Here is a 22,547-nt window from a genome sequence, read left to right on the forward strand (position 1 = left end):
TCAAGTTGTAAATAGAAAATCTCTAGAAATTTTCTGGAATTATCTCTTCAAAGAATTTTGTAATTTCGTAAACTTTTAGGTCAAGTTGTTAATAATGACCAAAGGCTCTCTTTATATAAGTAGAATTTAGAGAGTTCAACTATAATTAAACTTAATCACTTTAGTATTAAACTAATAAAATATTTATCAAGATAATTATCGATTAAATTTAATATTAAATCTTATTAATATAATAAAATATTTATCTACAAGATAAACATTAAATTTAATTTTATATTAAGACAATCACTTTAATATTAAATTAATAAAATACTATTAAGATAAGTATTAAAATAAATTTAATATTAAACTATTAAAATAATATTATTTTTGGAATAGTTAATCTAAAATCAAATTCTCTGGTAAAGTTCCAGTAAGAGTGTAGCTCCTCCACTACTCAACCACAGATGACCAGTCGCTGTTGGCCACCGGGAAGTCGCCAACGACATTGTCGTGTCCAATGGTGCAGATGCGACACCCTTATGGCACCTCAAGCCGGTTCGGCTACTGTAGGTTTGGTCCAGGTCAATGACGACCTGACCGATCCGGTCTAGCCACTGGTTGGACCGTCGACCTAGTTTGACCAAATTTTTTGTGTATTGGTCTCGGTTTTGGGCTTTCAAGCCCAATTTACGATCTCAAGTCTAATTTTTAAGTCTAATTACTCGTTGGGCCAATTTTCTAGCTTGGAAATTAATTTCCAAAAATATCATATTAATTTTAATTAATTTGATTACATTAATTTTACTTGATCAAAATTAAAATTTTCAAAAATTACTTAGATTTTCCAAATTAATTTCTCAAGAAGATTCTTTAATCAAATTCTCTAGTTGAACAATTCTTACGACCACCTAATTTAATTCCATATCGAATAAATCGATTCAATTAAATTATTCCCAAAGTTGTAAAATTTTCTTCCGATTCAAATGTAGTTCGATCAAGCTTTTATTGAGCTAACTGAGGGACCAATCAGACAAATACAATTAGGCTCTAGTTATTGCAATTACGTCCAAAAGCATCATTCTGATAATTCCGCAATTACTTAATCATAGAGTCAGTCTATAAGAAGTACCATGATTGAAAAATCCTTATTGTATACTTTTTACGAAAGAAATTCATCCCATTGATTTGTCCAATGACATCGTCATGTTTGTGTTACTCTCATATGATATCCTTGATTCCTTTTAGTTAAATCCGTTCACTCAATACAATCCTATTTGATCTCATTTTCACCATTATGTCTTCTTAATGATTAATATGATCACTGTCAACAAATGACTGTGATAAATTGCTTATTAGAGAATAAGCAACCCATGGCCATGTTCCATACACACAATGCTAATGAGAGGATATCATTAACTCTTTAATTAAGCTATGAATTCCACTGTTGCTAGTAAATCCATGCCATAAACAAGTCATGTACCCAACATACTGGCTATGGGCTCGATCATTTTTAGAGCATAAGCCTCTACTTATATCAAAGCACATGTGTAACAGCCCGATTTTGGGCCTAGTCGAAAGAGTGGTTAAGAGACCACAAATTCGACGAGGAAAAAATTATTTTTATTATATTTTTTATGATTTTCAGTTTCATAGAATTATTTCATGAAAATTTCGTTCGAAAATTTTGACATTTGGGCACTCAATTTAGTCAAAAGGACTAAATTATAAAAAGTGAAAATTGAGTTCTACATGTTAGAGGTGTCCAATTGTTGTGAAATTTTAAATTGGAGGTCCGTATATGGTAATTAGATCATTGGTTAAGTTGATGGATAAAAATGGATATGGTTAGGCATGTTTCCAAAGTTTTTCATTAAGGGCATTTTGGTTATTTAGTTATTAAAATGAATTAAAAACAAAATTAAACGCCAATTTTTATCCATATTCAACCCTTGGCCAAAAATTGCATGGAGAAACCATGGCTAGGGTTTTCAAGCTTCCAAGCTCGATTGTAAGTCCATTCTAGCCCCGTTTTTAATGATTTTTATGTTTTTAAAATCCTCGTAACAAGATCTATCTATTTCTACCCCTAATTTGAGATATGGTTGAAGTCTAGGGTTTTGCCCATGATGAATATGTGTGTATTTTGACGTTTAATGGTAGAAAATACATGTCTATGGTTAGAGAAACGACTTTTACTAAGTGATTTTTGGTGAAAATACATAAAAGGACCTATTTGTAAAAGTTATGAAATATGCATTAAAAATCTTATTTAATATAAAATTTGGGCTGCTATCAGCATGAAAATGATTCGGCTATGCATGGGTAGTAAAAAAATTGAACACATTTTATTTTAGAGCCTAAGGACTAAAATGTAAATATGTGAAACTTTCAGGGAAAAAATTTAATTTTTTCATAATGTGATTTTTGAATCACATTGAATAATGTGACTAATAATTAGACTAAATGTGATATTATAGATCAAAGAAAACGAGGCTCGGACCTAGAACGGGGGATAAACGAAGAATTAACGGTTAGGTCCCTTTTGCCATTTTGGTATCGAGATAAGTTCGTATGTGAATAATGCATTATTATGTTTTTATTTTAAATATTTTAAATGCTTCTTTAATGTGTGGAATGAATGATTAATTCTATAAATACAATTGACAAGTTCTGATAAGTGTGAAAAATCTCATTTGAACCTTAGAAATAGAATAAGATACGAGTGACATATCACTAGGAACCCTGTGATTTATGAGCTCATGAGATATGTGATATATGTTTATGTGGTTCCGGGTGTTGGTCTTGTACGTCCTACCGGTGGCTGGGTAGTCCGGCATGTGTTGCAGATACCTGACAGCTTGTGTGAGTAGCCCGTGTAGCTACGTCCTGACTGATAGCTTGTGTGAGCAGACCCGTGAATAGCTTGAGAATGAGCCTTCATGTCTTATGAGGTATGAGGTAGTTTTGGCTACGTATGAGGCACTTATGTGCAAGACTTTCTGAGTATCCTTTAGTATTCTGAGTGGTTCAATGGGTATCTCAATAATGAGATGAAAAAGGTATAAATATGTTACGAGATGGTACAGGTATGTACAACAACTCATGAGTAATAAGCTCAGTGTGTGATAAACATTCAGTAAGAATGTATTCGATTAAGATATGCTTGAGAAATATCGATAACTTTAAGAATATTGATTTACACTTAAGATGAATAGATACATGATAAGATTTGATAATGATCATGTGATAGGTTTATGAGCCTAATTGAATTGTGATATAGTACGGTTTATTTATTTAAATTGTGTTTCATAGGATACGAGGAAAAGGAAAGACGAGCATAATTGCCGAATAAAGTCATTATGAGAATATAGTAAGATACGAGCTTAGACAAGTGAAAGGTGGTCGAACTATATGTTGAAATTATGATTACTCATAAATAATGTGCATGTGATTAAGAGGATGGAAATAACTTGTTAAATAATGTGATTTGTTATAATGGGGAGACAATGGTGGCTAGGCTAATGCCAAGGCATGTAAATGGTGTTTATAAGTTAAAAGAGTAAGCACTATGAATGAATAAGTGGTAATCTTGAGATTTAATACAAATTGTAATAATAGTATTCTTAGGGATGGATAAAGTAAAATGATGTTAATAGTTGTTTATTATTTGCATATGAACTTACTAAACTTTATTACTTACTCCACCTCATTTCCTATCTCTTATAGGTTAATTTAGCTAGCTTGGGTTGGAGTTCGCTGAAGATGCTATCACACTATCAAGTTATCATTTGGGTATACATGAATGAAAGTATTTTAAGTTTACGGCATGTATAGGGACTTGGTCTATTGATTAATTATGTCATTGTTAATGTGGTCAAATGTATTAGCTTATAATAGTTATGGTTCAATTTGTGTATAGCCATGAATGATGGCTTATATTAATCATATGATTATGCATGTGTCTATGTCTTTGAGATGTGGTTTGTGATTGTGTGTTTGTGATGGGTTATGTTATTAGTGATGAATGCTTGTTGATATTGTATTGGCATGTGTTGGTCATAATTGTGGATGTTTTAGTTGCCTAAGTCTGTTACGTTTTGTGCCTTGGAATTGATGTGAGTGTATGTGTGAATAAGGGTGGAAAATGGCTTGGTAAATAGCCTTTAATTTGTCCACACGGGTAGACACACGGGCGTGTGTCTAGGCAGTGTGTGACACACGGTCTACCCCCATGGGCATGTGATCCGGCCGTGTGTCCTCTGTATCTTAATTGTTGGCAAAATAGAATGTGCAGTAGCCACCATGGGCAGAGACACGGGCGTGTGTCATAGGTGGAGGACACGGCCTAAGCACACGAGTGTGTGAGTTGGCCATGTGAGCTCAATTTAATGATGATGTTATAAACAGAATACACTTTAAGATGGACACGACCTGAAGCACGGGCATGTCCTTTAACCTACACGGGCATGTGGGCCTATTTCATGATGAAAATCTTCTAAGTTTCCCAAAAGCTTCTAAAGTTTTCGGTTTAGTCCTAAACCACTCCTAATGTATGTTTTGGGTCTCATAGGCCCATATAAAGGACAATTTGCATATGTATGAATGAATTTGATTTGAATGAAATTTTAGGGCCAGGTTTTGTATGTTTGCTTGAGTTTAAGTCCGGTAACGCCTCGTACCCTATTCCAGCGTCGAATACGGGTAAGGGATGATACATTTAGTGGTATCAGAGCTATGGTTTAGTTTATTCTCGGACTAATCTAGCGTATGTGAGTCTAATTATACATGTCATATTACTACTCGTGATAGCGTGATGTCTCCCAACTCTGACGAAATTATTTTGTTAAAACAGAGATGACTTCCAACCGAGCTATTTTTCAATAATTCTGAAAATGATATTGAGATGATTGAAATGTGCCTATGATGTGTCAAAATTTGGAAAGGTATGAATAGAAGTTCATGATATGTATGTGATAATGTACGAAATGAGATAACCATAAGTTGAGAAATGTGGAAACGTGAAATGAAATGAAAGTTTATATGGTGATAAGCCCATCCATGTTTGTTTGGTATTCATATGATGTTATGTGCCCAACATATTTGATTAAGTGAATATGATAAGTACGCTTACACAAGTTGACGAAATGTGTGTTTATGTACACTTGTTTGAATAAGTGTGATCAGTGTGTTCATATGGTTTAATCTTATGTTTAATTGTTAAATTAGAGATAATATAATGTTTTGTTTTATGTCTTTGTTATTGAACCATGAGTTTTATAATAGTATGAAAATTGAATTGGAAGATCAAATTGAGTAGAACGTAGGAAATGAGTACGATCGTTCAATGATGAATTGAAGGATAAGACCAGGGTTGGACCATGGCAAAGTATGGAATGTAAGACCATAGCTGGGCTATGGCATTCCAATGAAAAGATCAAATTGGGTTATGGCATTGTGATACGTGTAAGACCCTGGCAGGGCCATGGCAAAATATGTGTAAGGCCATAGTTGGATTATGGTGTCAAGTAAACGACGTACTCGAACTCGTAAGACGTTCTCTGATTTAACAAGTGCTGGTAAGTGATACTGAAGTTAAGTGTTGGAATTTAATTAGATATTGATATTGAATTTAATTAAGTAAATCCATTGTTTGAAATTGTGGATGACAGAAAATATTTGTAAAATAAATAAGTATATTAATTTACTTAGAGTGAATTATGTGATTATGATGATATTATATTGATGATGATTGCAAAGTCATATGTGTGTATTTATGAGAGTCAAGTTAGAGACTTTACGACCTCACCCCCTTACCAATGTTGCTTTTAAGAAGAAAATTCACGAGAATCATATTGAATAAGACCATAAGTGTGAAGCTAAGGAGTTCAGTGGTGAAATAATTACTAATGCATATAGAGATGAGAATAGTTTGGAAAGTGAAAACGGTCTTGGAAGAAATATCAGAATGTTTTAAAGATTACACAGATCATGCAATGTTTTAAAGATTACACAGATCATGCAATGTCACAGATAAAGAAGAAGTTAGTCTCGGCTAATCGACTCAACTAGTTATGAAGTCTAAAGATATGTTTACTAAAATTTCTCCCGAATTGGTTATTGTTAGTGATTGGAATAATAAGGGGTTCATGATAACAGAGTTAGTCAGAGAAATGATGTCTGAATTGTAAAGATGTTTGAGTGTAACAATTATGGTTGAATAGATTATAATTATCTCTTCTGAGTATTCTGTATATATATTCATTCATCCTCAGGGATTTATATGAATGTTCATTTTCTGATGAAACTCTTATTGTGTGAGAATGTTAGCTAATTCTAATGCTAGACGAAAGCACTACTGGTTTGACTGGTTTATGATGGGCATTACCTTATCTTTCAGGATTTTAATCTAATATGTTGAAATGAAGTTGATGGTAAAAATTTATGTAAGGTCATTCTTCTGCTCCTACTGGATGTTGTTTTGTTTTATATATATATATATATGGAAAATATTATCTCTGTTACCATTGGTTCCAGAGCGTATGAGCATTGTTTTTCTTTTGGTTTTTCTGAGGAATCATCAGGATCTTTATTATTTTCTTATGAGTTATGTTCTCGGATTTCCGGTATGGTATCGTATCTTGGGTTTCCTTATCTTGGTTTTCCCATCATTCATACTTCGTAAATTATTAATCATGGCTCACCTTTGAAGTGTGTTCTTTGACTTGTGATGACTATGTTTATTATGATTGTATTCTGACTCGATCATAGAAACGTGATTATTCTAGTTTTTGGAATTCTTAAAATTTTGTGAAGAGAATTAACATCGGCAAAGGTATAAGTAGTGGAATCACAAGTTTTAATTTGTATGATAGATTTCTTTTCTCAGGTAAGTTAATTAAAGTCAGTGCATTCAATCGGGTGTCTTTGTTTCTTTGAGCTAAAGCGATTGTAAAGGCCTTTGATTAGCATGATATGATAACTTTGAAAGATTGTGTGTTTGAGTTGTTTTTAATAGCACGATGAAAGGAGGATTTTAATATGTGTTTTCAATAGTTGAGATCGACTCAGTCATTTTTATCAGAGTGAGCTGATTTGTTGGGAGGTGATTTCAGTCATATGTATTTAAGTATGTCCTCAGCTAAGAGAATAGATTTTGTGCATTACGAGTGTATAGACGGGCAGTCTGAATGAAAATTGATATTCTTGAAAGCATGATATAGAAACAAACCTACTAGATTTGTTTTAAACGGGTGATGTTATTCTGAATTAAAGTTGTTCTGTTAATAAAGTTATCACAATTGTGAAAGTTTGAATGGTCTGTACATGCTAGCAAAGTTGAAACAGTTGAAAGTATTATTGACCAAAGCTCTAGTTCTGAGTTTAGTTTGAATTGAGTAAAGAATTTGTAATTTTTCAGTGATGTATTATGGAACAGATCGGAATATGTTTTAATACAAGAATGTAAAGAAGTAGTTTATCCTTTCAGATGGTTAAAGTCACATTAAAAAGGTACTGTTCGAGTAGTGATTTAGAGACGGCTACTTTTATGTCTATGTTGTGAATTTGATGATTTCGTATGTTCGACAAAAAATGTCATATGTTTCCTAATCCTAATGGGTTAAAGTGTTTAATGTCCTAGAAAGATCTAAAATTTAAGACGGTGTGAATGAATTGAGATATTGAAAGATTTCAAGTAATTATCGATTAATCTCTAAGAAAGTAGTTATATTTACAGGTGCCTGGATGGAAAATCTTTGATTATTTTTGTGAGTATTGGTTAATTGATTGATCTTAGTTGATGATGGTCTAATTCCAGCTAAATTAAATGCTAAAGCGAGATTTTCTTTGCGAAACTGAAAAGCTCAGAAATGTGATAGTGAATAGTAAACTAAATGAGTTCAGAGTAAGTTTACTTCTAATGTTGAATTTCAAGTCGGACATGATTCCTATTATTATTTTTATTTTGAGATAGAATTTGTGTATTGATGAATCTAGAACTTATGCAGAAGTTCTTGTACCAAGCTCAGTAGTAACATGTCTATTCATCCAAGAGTAAAAAACAAAAATGTGCAGTTATATGAAGTAGACATTCTAGTGAATGAGTATGTAACATGATATTTTGAAATTATGTTCAGATATCTATTTTTTAGCAAGTAAGTCGAACATCAAGTGTATTCAGGACTAATACAGTCAGTGCTTGTGCGAGAGTGATAATGAGATAAAGTTACTATAGATTTCGTATCGGGATTGTCATTTTCTCAAAAAAGGAAGATGTTATTTGGATTGTGGTTGATTGTTTGGAAAAAATCTACATGATTGTTTCAGTATGTACAGAGTTCTTATTTGATAGATCAACTGAGCTATGTGTTCCTGAGAGAGTAATTCAGAATTTTGACTTAATGTTCCGACACTGTGTACTAAAGTTCAAAGGTATTGGAAGGAGATATATGAGGTTAAATTGATTTGTGATTATGAGAAATTAGTGAAAATGATTCATGAGAGTTGGAAGCAACTTCTTCTGGTAAGATTTTCGGGGACGAAAATCTTTAAAGGGGGGAGAGTTGTAACAGCCCGATTTTGGGCCTATTCGGAACAGTGGTTTTGAGACCACAAATTTGATGAGGAAAGTTTTATTTTTATTATATTTTTTATGGTCTATAGTTTCACAGAATGATTTCGTGAAAATTTCGTTCGAAAATTTTGACGTTTGGGCACTCAGTTTAGTCAAGAGGACTAAATTATAAAAAGTGTAAAAGTTGAGTTCTACATGTTAGAGGTGTCAAATTGTTATGAAATTTTAAATTTAAGGTCCTTATATTGTAATTAGATTATTGGTTAAGTTGATGGACAAAAATGGACATGGTTAGGCATGTTTCCAAAGTTTTTTATTAAGGGCATTTTGGTCATTTAGTTATTAAAATGAATTAAAAACAAAATTAAAAGCCAATTTTTATCCATATTCAACCCTTGACCAAAACTTGCATGGAGAAACCATGGCTAGGGTTTTCAAGCTTCCAAGCTCGATTGTAAGTTCATTCTAGCCCCATATTTAATAATTTTTACGTTTTTGAAATCCTCGTAACAAGATCTATCAATTTCTACCCCTAATTAGAGATATGGTTAAAGTATAGTGTTGTGAAACATGACAAATATGTGTGTATTTTGATTTTTAATGGTAGAAAACGTAGTTTATGGTTAAAAGAAACGACTTTTACTAAGTGATTTTCGGTGAAAATGTATAAAAGGACCTATTTGTAAAAGTTATGAAATATGCATTAAAAATCTGATTTAATGGAAAATGTGGGCTGCTATAAGCATGAAAATGATTTGGCTATGAATGGGTAGAAAAAAAATTGAACACATTTCATTTTACGAGCCTAGGGACTAAAATGTAAATATGTGAAAATTTTAGGGCAAAATGTAATTTTATCAAAATGTGATTTTTGGATCACATTGAATAATGTGACTAATAAATAGACTAATTGTGATATTATAGATCAAAGAAAACGAGGTTCGGACCTAGAACGGGGGAAAAACGAGAAATTGGCAGTTAGGTCCCTTTTTGCCATTTTGGTATCGAGGTAAGTTCGTATGTGAATAATGCATTATTATGTTTTTATTTTAAATATTTTAAATGCTTCATTAATGTATGGAATGAATGATTAATTCTATGGATACAATTGACAAGTTCCGATAAGTGTGAAAAATCCCGTTTGAACTTTAGGAATAGAATAGGATACGAGTGACATGTCACTAGGAACCCTATGATTTATGAGCTCATGAGATATGTGATATTTGTTTACGTGATTTCCGGGTGTTGGTCTTGTACGTCCTACCGGTGGCTGGGTAGTCTAGCATGTGTTGCGGATACCTGACAGCTTGTTTGAGCAGCCCGTGTAGCAACGTCCTGACTGAAAGCTTGTGTGAGCAGACCCATGAGTAGCTCGAGAATGAGCCATCATGTGTTATGAGATATGAGTTAGCTTTGGCTACGTATAAGGCACTTATGTGCAAGACTTTCCGAGTATCCTTTAGTATTCCGAGTGGTTTAACAGGTATATCAATGATGAGATGAAAAAGGTATAAATATGTTACGAGATGGTACAGATATGTACAACAACTCATGAGTAATGAGCTCGGTGTGTGATGAACATTCGGTAAGAATGTATTCGAGTAAGTTATGCTTGAGAAATATCGATAACCTTATGAATATTAATTTACATTTAAGATGAATGGATACATGATAAGATTTGATAATGATCATGTGATAGGTTTATGAGCCTAATTGAATTGTGATATAGTACGATTTATTTATTTAAATTGTGTTTCATTGGATATGAGGAAAATGAAAGATAGACATAATTGCCAAATAAAGTCATTATGAGAATATAGTAAGATACGAGCTTAAATAGGTGAAAAGTGGTTGAACTATATGTTAAAATTATGATTACTCATAAATAATGTGCATGTGATTAAGAGGATGGAAATAACTTGTTAAATGATGTGATATGTTATAATGGGGTGACTATGGCGGCTAGGTTAATGCCAAGGCATGTAAATGCTGTTTATAAGTTAAAAGAGTAAGCACTATGAATGAATAAGTGGTAATCTTGAGATTTAATGCAAATTGTAATAATAGTACTCTTAGGGATGGATAAAGTAAAAGAATGTTAATTGTTGTTTATTATTTTCCTATGAACTTACTAAGCTTTATTTCTTACTCCCCTTCCTTTCCTATCTCTTATAGGTTAATTTGGCTAGCTCGGGTTGGAGTTCACCGGAGATGTTATCACACTATCAAGTTATCATTTGGGTATAAGTGAAAGCAAGTATTTTAAGTTTATGGCATGTATAGGGACTTGGTCTATTGATTAATTATGTCATTGTTAATGTGGTCAAATGTATTAGCTTATAATGGTTATGGTCCAATTTGTGTATAGCCATGAATGATGGCTTATATTAATCATGTTATTATGCATGTGCCTATATCTTTGAGATGTGGTTTATGATTGTGTGTATGTGATGGGTGATGTTATTAGTGTTGAATGCTTGTTGATATTGTATTGGCATGTGTTGGTCATAATTGTGGATGTTTTGATTGCCTAAGTATGTTATGTTTTGCGCCTTTGAATTGATGTGAGTGTATGTGTGAATAAGGGTGGAAACTGGCTTGGTAAATAGCCTTTAATTTATCCACACATGTAGACACACGGACGTGTGTCTAGGTCGTGTGTGACACACGGTCTGGCCCCATGAGCATTTGATACGGCCGTGTGTCCCCTGCATCTTAATTACTGGCAAAACAAAATGTCCAATAGCCACCATACGGGCAGAGACATAGGCATGTGTCACAGCCGTGTGGAGGACACGGCCTAAGCACACGTGTGTGTGACTTGGTCGTGTGAACTCAATTTAATGATGACTCATAAACAGAATGCACTTTAAGATGGACACGGCCTAAGCACACGTGTGTGTGACTTTGTAGCCCCCCAAACCCAGCCCAGAAGTTATGGCCGGATCCGGCATGCCACATCAAAAACGTAAAAAAAAATTTCCATTCTAAGTCCAGAAAATCGTACTTGATGTTCAAAATATTAATTCATTAAGGGTTAAAGCGAATGGAAGCTGTGCACCAGGTAGGAAACCGGAAAAGAGGTGGTGAGTCCATCGGACTGCTTAAGTACCAAGCTGCCTTCGGATCCAATCCTAGACATGCATACCGCCATTGCCACACCTTAACGTCATGGATATTTTTAAGAAAACCGATTTGATTAAGTCATTTTTAGGAAAAGTGATTAATTTTGGAAAATACTTTCATTGCGGAAGCTTTGCTTGTTGTCGTGTTATTTTGAAATCAACTGTTGTTTTTGAAAACGCGCCCTAAAGCTATCCAATTTCAACAGTTAAAATAAGTATTACCTATCTTAGTAATACATATTAAAACCATCAAAAATAATTAAGCGGCCTTATTACATTTAAAACCCAAAACTTCAAACGTAAATAAAAGGATGTCCAGTTCACCGAAGAAAATCAAACTTTCGAGCGGGTGGCCACTCCAATTCCCTCACGACCCAAGCCCACTATGGTTGGGGATTACGTGTGGATGAAAATAAAAGGGATGAGTTTGGGGAAACTCAGTGTGTAAAATAACCCAACCATAGTCTAAATCACCTCAAACCACAGAAATAGAATAAGTTGGCCTTAGCCCAGAACAGAATTCAGAATAAAGCCTATAGGCCCATAATGTAACGTAATGATATTACATGTTTATGCGAAACCCAACCATATCCAACCGTATACACCCCGTACCAACCTTACACCGTGTGGGAGACAACTCGACCCACCCAACCGCTACACAAAGATGAATTTGCAGCATGGCGCAGAGCGAATAATGTGATGAGTCACGGATCTGAGATAATCGTGGCGAGCCACCGTATCAGATATATGTGGCGAGCCACCAGATCGAATATTTGTGGCGAGCCACCAGATCGAATATTTGTGGCGAGCCACCAGATCGATATTTGTGGCATAGCCACCGAATGCTTCCTCCATAATATAACCCATGTCCCCATGCAATGATATATAATCATGGCATACATCATACGTAATCGATCGTCATGCTTTTGGTCAAAATTAACCCTAGGGGTATAACGGTAATTTTACACCTAGGGGTATAACAGTAATTTTCCATACATAGGGGTATTATAGTAATTTAGATACTTTTAGCGTTTTCATGTATATCCTAACTATTTACGTACTATCAGAACACTTACCGCGTATACTTACCGAATTGGGCCCGTTGGCCCATGAACTCGATCTTTCGCCCATTAAGCCCAAATTATCAAAATGTACGAAATCGCGCGTATTGCAGTTTATTACTTTAGATTACCAAATATACAAACCCAACTATCTTACGAGCATTCACACACTCAAAATTCCCAAAATACCGACTTTTTGGCATTTCGACTTTTCGCTTTTGCCAATCTAGTCTATGAGAGGTGTTAGTTACACACATTGCTTGCGACGATATGTCGTGAGATCCACACACGAACCGCCTACAATTGGATTACTAATACGTTAATCTAACTATTCAAATACAAACTACGATTAACCCCTTACAATATTCGCCAACCACACCTACAAATCATAGTAAGCTTATAAGAAATCAATAAGCAACTCATTAACAAATTTTTGCCAATGTTTACCACATAATCATAATTTCACTACAAGCTGTCTTCCTGAGCAACAGTCACTAAATTATTTATAACTGGAGCTACGAAACTCCAAATCAAGTACCGTTAATTTTCCCTAAAAATAGACTCATATATCTTCTATCTATAAAATTTTCAGAATTTTTGGTATGGCCAATCAATACCAGAGTTTTCTTAAAGTTTCCCATGTTTCACTGTTTGACTAATCTGACCACTCTTCATTACGAATCAAATTTCTCATTGTACAGAATTCAAAATATGTTCTCGTTTATTTCATTTGAAACTAGACTCAACAAGCTTTAATTACATAATTTATTCAGCTTCTAATTCATCTTCCACAATTTATGGTGATTTTCCAAAGTCACATTACTGCTGGTGTCCCAAGCAGATTTATTACCAAATCACTCTTTCACACCTAATTTGCATGCTTGTTATTTAAACATGTATATCACCAATCAATCATCACATATCTATGATTTTACTTAAGTATAATTTCCATTTCATCATTTTAAAGCACAACATGTTAGCCGATTTTTCACTTTAGCATCTAAGGCACATGCATGCTCATTTGTTTGGCTCAACTTCACCTATCTTCCATTTTTCATCAAAAGAACATGAAACAACAACCATTTCCTTCATTTTAATTCATGACTAAATGCTCACAACACAACTAAAAATCAAAATATACTTCAAGAGTTAAGGTAGAATCAAGAAGAACTCATGAACCTCAAAATAGAAGCAAGGTACCAAGAACTTACCTTCAATTTTCCTCCTCCTAATGACCGAATACTCAAGAGCTTTCTCCTCTCCTTTCTCTTCTCTAACTTTCAGCTATGATGAACAAAGATGGACAAAACTTTGTTCTTTTCACCCCTTTTTCTTTTAATAAAACTTCATATTTCATCCATTTAATTCTTTAATACAAAAGACATGAAATTCTTATCATGAAACATTTACCTAGCCCATTATCATGAAACATTTACCTAACCCATTATCATGGAACATTTACCTAACCTATTATCATTGAACATTTACCTAACCTATTATCAATTTGTATCAATTTGTACCATAAATTATGGATATCAAGTGTACATTTTGTCTACAACAACATGATGACCAGCCACTACATGTAAAATGGGAGGTTTGTCATGCAAATCCTCCTATTTTGCACTCCTATTTATTTGGCCACTTCAATTTATCCTATAGCATTTTCAAACATTTTCACATAGGTCCTATTTCATAATTTCACCCCCTTTTTCTTATGGAACAAAAATTAACTAAAATTGCCGGGTTCTATCTTAAGCTTGGGCCTTCTAGAGGCCCACTAACATAATTAAACCTATGCTAACATTCACAGAATTCCCAAAAATTGGGGCGTTACAACTCTACCCTCCTTAAAGAAATTTCGTCCTCGAAATTTACCTGATCCAAACAGATGAGGGTGTTATTGTTGCATTGCCTCTTCTGGCTCCCAAACTCAGAAGTTTCCCCCTTCCTTAACTTGTTGAAAACGAGCGACCAAAGACTCATCGTTCAACTGCTTTTCCTTAATCTAATCCACCCAGGTTGGCCTCACTTGCGACTCAGCCAACAGACTTCCATCATCATACAGACTCAGACGAGCAAACATTGCTCTCAGATCAGATGCAGCTTTACGACTTAGAGCATCGGCTACCACATTAGCCTTGCTTGGGTGATACTCGATCGAACAGTCATAATCCTTAAGCAACTCAATCCATCTCCTTTGCCTAAGGTTCAGCTCCTTCGAGTCAACAAATACTTAAGACTCTTATGGTCGTGTATATAATACACCTTTCTCCGCACAAGTAATGTCTCCAAATCTTAAGTGCAAATATCACTGCTGACAACTCTAAATCATGAGTCAAATAGTTTCCCCCATGAGGCTTAAGCTATCGTGATGCACATGCAACCACCTTTCCCTCTTGCATTAACACGCAGCCCAAACCCACGTGTGATGCGTCACTATACACAGTAAAATCATTCCCAGACTTCGGCTGAATTAACACAAGTGCTTGATTAGAACTTTCTTCAACTTCTCAAAAGCTTCTGCATTGTTTCTTAGTCCATACAAATGGTACTCCTTTCCTTATGTGTTTTGTCGAGGTGCCGCATCATCGAAAAACCTTCCACAAACCTTCTGTAGTATCCTGCCAGTCCTAGGAAACTTCGTATTTCTGACACCGACCTAGGCGGCTTCCACTCCAAAATCGCTTCAATTTTTCGAGGGTCCTCCTTAATCCCTTCGGCAGAGACCGCATATCCTAAGAAGGTTACCTCCCTCAACACTTGTAGCACTATACGGAGATGCTCATCATGTTTCGCTTCAGTTTCAGAATATACTAGGATATCGTCAATAAAGACGACTACGAACTGATCTAAAAATGGTTGGAACACGCGATTCATCGATCCATAAATGCCGCAAGAGCGTTAAATCGATCAAATGGCATAACCGAAACTCGTAATGACCATACCGAGTCTTGAATGCTGTCTTATGGATATCCCCTTCCTTTACCCTTAACTGATGGTATCCAGATCGAAGGTCAATCTTGGAAAATACCGAAGCTCCTCTAAGTTGGTCAAATAAATCATCAATCCTTGGTAGTGGATACTTATTTTTAATCGTCAGTTTGTTCAACTGGCGATAATCAATGCACATCCGCATTGTACCATCCTTCTTCTTCACGAATAGCACCGGTGCTCCCCACGGAGACACGCTTGGCCTAATAAAGCCCCTATCCAACAACTCTTGAATTTGAGCATTTAACTCTACTAACTCCTTCGGTGCCATCCTATACGGTGCGATAGACACAGGCGCCATTCAAGGCAACAAGTCTATTCCAAACTCAACTTCTCGATTCGGAGGCAATCTTGGAAGCTCCTCCGGAAAAAACATCTTGGAACTCCTTTACGGTCCTAACCTTATCCACTGTCAGTCCCTCCTCTTCCGACTGACTTACAAATACCAATTAGGCCTCACAACTTTTTCGAATCCACTTTTCGGCTTTTAATGCCGACACCACATTGGACAAATAATCCCTTCTCTCACCTATCACCATAACCTCCTCATCCTTTGTAGTTCTTAACACCATTTGTTTAGCAGCACAATCCAGAGTCGCTTTATGCTTAACAAGCTAGTCCATTCTCAAATGAGATCAACTCTCTGAACGGTAACTCCATTAGATCTCCAGGGAAAATCTTACCTTGAGTTTTTAAGGGTACATCCCTATACAGTTTGTCTACCCTAACAGAGTGACCCAAGGGACTTAGTACAGATACCTTACTCACAATCTCTTCAGAGCAGTCCAAGTCGTCCATAATCTGTTCTGTGGCCTCCAACCAATATTCCGCCACATTCGAGGCTATACCAGACGCACCCCTAAAGATCTCCGCTCCGTTGGCCCGGAGTCATTCAGAAATCGATCCTTGAATTTCGTTGCCCGAACTTGTCCCAGAAACCCTTTCCAGAACACGAAGCATTGCCTGTGACAAGGCATCATCCTCGACACCGCGGTCATGAGACTCTACCTCTGTTGTCGGTGGTACTGGTGCATCCACCGCCGGCATACATCTCGAAGACGAAGATCTCGCTCGAGCACTTACTCAGCTCCATCCACGGCCTCTTGTACTCATATCGTATTATCTTGATTACGAATTTTTATGCATCAATTAATATTCCAGTGTTTATTACAGATGTTTTATGAATCAGGCAGTAGTTCAGAGTTTGTTTTCGCAGAATCGAAGTCTAGCTACAGTTTCAATCTCTTATCAGATTTTCCTATGTTTCAATATCATCCTATCTAGAGTATCCTAGTAGGGTTTCAGTACAGACAGATAAGTCAGAAAAATATTCAGAAGAGTTCAGAGTAATACTTACAGGCTTGAGCCAGAGATTCGGAATGCCACCTTCTAAAGATCTAAATTTTGAAAATCGAGTTTTTTTTTTTTTGCATTCTTTATAAAATTTTCGTTTTCGAAAATCTTTGTTTTTGTAAACCTATTCCACAGCCGAGTTGTTGCAACCTAGGCTTTGATACCACTAAATGTAGCCCCTCAAACCCGGCCCAGAAGTTATGGCCGGATCCGGCATGCCACATCAAAAACGTAAAAAAAATTTCCATTCTAAGTCCAGAAAATCGTACTTGATGTTCAAAAGATTAATTCATTAAGGGTTAAAGTGAATGCAAGCTGTGTACCAGGTAGGAAACCGGAAAAGAGGTGGTGAGTCCATCGGAATACTTAAGTACCAAGCTCCCTTCGGATCCAATCCTAGACATGCATACCGCCATTGCCACACCTTAACGTCATGGATATTTCTAAGAAACCGATTTGATTAAGTCATTTTTAGGAAAAGTGATTAATTTTGGAAAATACTTTCATTGCGGAAGCTTTGCTTGTTGTCGTGTTATTTTGAAATCAACTGTTGTTTTTGAAAACGCGCTCTAAAGCTATCCAATTTCAACAGTTAAAATAAGTATTACCTATCTTAGTAATACATATTAAAACCATCAAAAATAATTAAGCGGCCTTATTACATTTAAAAACCCAAAACTTCAAACGTAAATAAAAGGATGTCCAGTTCACCAGAAGAAAATCAAACTTTCAGAACGGGTGGCCACTCCGAATTCCCTCACAGCTCCAAGCCCACTATGGTTGGGGATTACCTGTGTGGATGAAAATAAAAGGGATAAGTTTGGGGAAACTCAGTGTGTAAAATAACCCAACCATAGTCTAAATCACCTCAAACCACAGAAATAGAATAAGTTGGCCTTAGCCCAGAACAGAATTCAGAATAAAGCCCATAGGTCCATAACAGAACAGAACAGATATTACATGTTTATGCAGAAACCCAACCATATCCAACTGTATACACCCCCGTACCAACCTTACACCGTGTGGGGAGACAACTCGACCCACCCAACCGCTACACACCACGTAATTTGCAGCATGGCTGCAGAGCGAATAATGTGACAGAGTCACGGAGATATGATAATCGTGGCGAGCCACCGTATCAGATATATGTGGCGAGCCACCAGATTAGATATTTGTGGCGAGCCACCAGATCGATATTTGTGGCGAGCCACCAGATCGATATTTGTGGCATAGCCACCGTAACGCTTCCTCCATAATATAACCCATGTCCCCATGCAATGATATATAATCATGGCATATATCATACAGAATCAGATCGTCATGCTTTTTAGTCAAAATTAACCCTAGGGGTATAACGGTAATTTAACACCTAAGGGTATAACAGTAATTTTCCATACATAGGGATATTATAGTAATTTAGCTACTTTTAGCGTTTTCATGTATATCCTAACTATTTACGTACTATCAGAACACTTACCGCGCATACTTACTGAATTGGGCCCGTTGTCCCATGAACTCGATCTTTGGCCCATTAAGCCCAAATTATCAAAATGTACGAAATCGCGCGTACTGCAGTTTATTACTTTAGATTACCAAATATACAAACCCAACTATCTTACGAGCATTCAGACATCAAATTCCCAAAATACCAACTTTTAAGCATTTCGCTTTTCGCTTTTGCCAATCTAGTCTATGAGAGGGTGTCGATTACACACTGCTTTTGCGACGATATCTTGACGAGATCCACACGAACCGCCTACAATTGGATTACTAATACGTTAATCTAACTATTCAAATACAAACTACGATTAACCCCTTACAATATTCGCCAACCACACCTACAAATCATAGTAAGCTTATAAGAAATCAATAAGCAACTCATTAACAAATTTTTGTCAATGTTTACCACATAATCATAATTTCACTGCAAGCTGTCTTCCTGAGCAACAGTCACTAAATTATTTATAACTGGAGCTACAAAACTCCAAATCAAGTACCGTTAATTTTCCCTGAAAATAGACTCATATATCTTCTATCTATAAAATTTTCAGAATTTTTGGTATGGCCAATCAATACCAGATTTTTCTTAAAGTTTCCCATGTTTCACTGTTTGACTAATTTGACCACTCTTCATTACGAATCAAATTTCTCATTGTACAGAATTCAAAATATGTTCTCGTTTATTTCATTTGTAACTAGACTCAACAGGATTTAATTACATAATTTATTCAGCTTCTAATTCATCTCCCACAATTTATGGTGATTTTCCAAAGTCACATTACTGCTGCTGTCCCAAGCAGATTTATTACCAAATCACTCTTTCACACCTAACTTGCATGCTTGTGATTTAAACATGTATATCACCAATCAATCATCACATATCTATGATTTTACTTAAGTATAATTTCCATTTCATCATTTTAAAGCACAACATGTTAGCCGATTTTTCCCTTTAGCATCTAAGGCACATGCATGCTCATTTGTTTGGCTTAACTTCACCTATCTTTTATTTTTCATCAAAAGAACATGAAACAACAACCATTTCCTTCATTTTAATTCATGACTAAATGCTCACAACACAACTAAAAATCAAAATATACTTCAAGAGTTAAGGTAGAATCAAGAAGAACTCATGAAGCTCAAAATAGAAGCAAGGTACCAAGAACTTACCTTCAATTTTCCTCCTCCTAATGACCGAATACTCAAGAGCTTTCTCCTCTCCTTTCTCTTCTCTAACTTTCAGCTATGATGAATAAAGATGGACAAAACTTTGTTCTTTTCACCCCTTTTTCTTTTAATAAAACTTCATATTTCATCCATTTAATTCTTTAATACAAAAGACATGAAATTCTTATCATGAAACATTTACCTAACCCATTATCATGAAATATTTACCTAACCCATTATCATGGAACATTTACCTAACCTATTATCATTGAACATTTACCTAACCTATTATCAATTTGTATCAATTTGTACCATAAATTATGGATATCAAGTGTACATTTTGTCTACAACAACATGATGACCAGCCACTACATGTAAAATGGGAGGTTTGTCATGCAAATCCTCCTATTTTGCACTCCTATTTATTTGGCCACTTCAATTTAGCCTATAGCATTTTCAAACATTTTCACATAGGTCCTATTTCATAATTTCACCCCCTTTTTCTTATGGAACAAAAATTAACTAAAATTGCCGGGTTCTATCTTAAGCTTGGGCCTTCTAGAGGCCCATTAACATAATTAAACCTATGCTAACATTCACAGAATTCCCGAAAATTGGGGCGTTACAGATTTGGTCGTGTGAACTCAATTTAATGATGACTCATAAACAGAATGCACTTTAAGATGGACACGGCTTGAAGCACGGGTGTTTCCCTTAACCCACACAGGCGTGTGGTCCTGTTTCATGATGAAAATCTTTTAAGTTTTCCAAAAGTTTCTAAAGTTCTCGGTTTAGTCCCGAACCACTCCCAATGTATGTTTTGGTCCTCGTTGGCCCATATAAAGGACAATTTGCATATGTATGAATGAATTTAATTTGAATGAAATGTTATGGCCCGGTTTTGTATATTTTCTTAAGTTTAAGTCCGGTAATACCTTATACCCAATTCCGGTATCGAATACGGTTAAGGAGTGTTACAACATGAGTTGCATACGTATGGTCAGTGACAAACTCAGGATTTAGGTAAACCACACCATGAACGGAACAAGTGAATTAATTCACAAACGGATTTAGAATTAATTCATCTTGGGTCTAGTCTAATGTATCATTTTACCAATGAATATATCTATGTCTCTACTTGTGGAGTCAATTGCTCTGATAGCCAAGACTAGCTATCTCCCCAATTGGAATTGTAGATGACATAATAATCCTTCTCAGTATTTGAATCAATTGCTCACTTTGATTCTTTTATGGTATTACAGACTCATTTAAATTATCTACTAAAGTAAGTTGCCTTTCTCGCAATGTAAACGCTCTTACAATGTCACTTATGTTCAGTTTGAACTATAAACAATCAATGAGATAATATTTTCTTGTCATAATTTCACTATGCATGCAAAATATAAAAGACATAAAATACAAAATACATAATAGTGAAATGTGAAATTAACTTTATTTATTTTTTCATCGTTCAAATAAATAAAAAACAGTTACATGTTTACTACAATATGGACACATTTCCAAACATTTATATTTACATAAATTTTATGCTTGATTCAATACATTTTCATTTTAGTCCCTACATTTAAAATTGGAAAATTTCACTTTACGAAATAATCTTATTCCATAACAAAACTTCAAACTCTACCATTTGACATCCAAAATGCTTCAAAAACATTAATTACAACTTTCAAAATCTTTAACAATTTTACGAAATAGTCAATCGACTAGCTAAATCAAGCTCTCGGAATTCCAAAAACATAAAAATTATAAGAAATGAGATAGGAATCACTTACCAAAAAAGCTTGAAAGTTGAAGTGTAAAAACACTATCTTTTCTTCTAATTTTTTACCATGAAGAAGAAAGATGAAGAAGATGATGGAATTTATCATCTTTTGTCTTTTAATTTTAACTTATATAGTTATTAAGCCTATTAATTAAACTTTAATTAACCTATCATTCAGCTTAATTAAGCCTTAGTAACATGGATGGTGACATCTTTATCCAATAACATATACATACATTGGTCCTTATAATGCGTAAAAATTTTTGGTGATAAAAATTTTACCATCAATATGATTTAGTCCTTGTACCCTAATTAACCATTCATTCAATAAAATTACCGAATCAGAATTCAATATATCAATATCATAAACTCATAAATATTAATAAATAATATTCACTGATTCGATCATCAAAAAATGGGGTTTCAAAACCAGTATTTCTGACACCACTAAAAAGCAAGTTATTACAAGCTTATTTTCGAGTAAATTAGTTTCTTTTCTGTAGTTTAGTGTAATTCTTAGATTTTCTATTTAATAATATTTTAATGTGTTTTGTACTCATTTTGATACCCAAATTGGCCAAATGCGCCATTTGGACCCTAACGATTGATTAAGTATTGTAGGAACTTAATGGTAGCCCAATTTCGAGCGGAAACATCACTAGCCTTCAAGTAAACTCTTCATTTTGAAATTGTCGAGGATATCGCGATATCCAGACCATGGGTATCGCAATATCACTATTGTGAGGGGGAAAAATTAAAATTAGGGGTAGTCATTGTCCAACCGAAACACCAATAAAAAAGACACCTTGAGGGCATTTTGGTCAAGAAAAAGGTGTCAGAATAGTTGTTAAAAAGATCCAAAAATTGGCCGAAAAGAGAGAAGAGGCATTAGACTCAATTTTAGTTTATCTTCTTAATTTCTCTCATTTTTAGGGTTTTAGTTCTTCTTTATAGCTTAGGATTTTTATTTTTTTTCATTTTCCTTGTTCTTTCTTTACATTATTAGTGTT

General features: G+C 34.9%; 1 long non-coding RNA gene across 1 annotated transcript; it reads right to left on the bottom strand.

The window, feature by feature from the left end:
* Positions 1-17,697: 17,697 nt before the first annotated feature.
* Positions 17,698-19,932, bottom strand: LOC128286395 (uncharacterized). The gene is made up of 2 exons (XR_008276936.1): positions 19,755-19,932; positions 17,698-17,875 (listed from the first exon to the last, which is right to left on the bottom strand). It is a non-coding gene; the product is annotated as an uncharacterized LOC128286395 (long non-coding RNA).
* Positions 19,933-22,547: the final 2,615 nt, after the last annotated feature.

This window comes from Gossypium arboreum, chromosome 13 (genome assembly GCF_025698485.1).
Source record: "Gossypium arboreum isolate Shixiya-1 chromosome 13, ASM2569848v2, whole genome shotgun sequence".
Lineage (NCBI taxonomy): Eukaryota > Viridiplantae > Streptophyta > Magnoliopsida > Malvales > Malvaceae > Gossypium > Gossypium arboreum.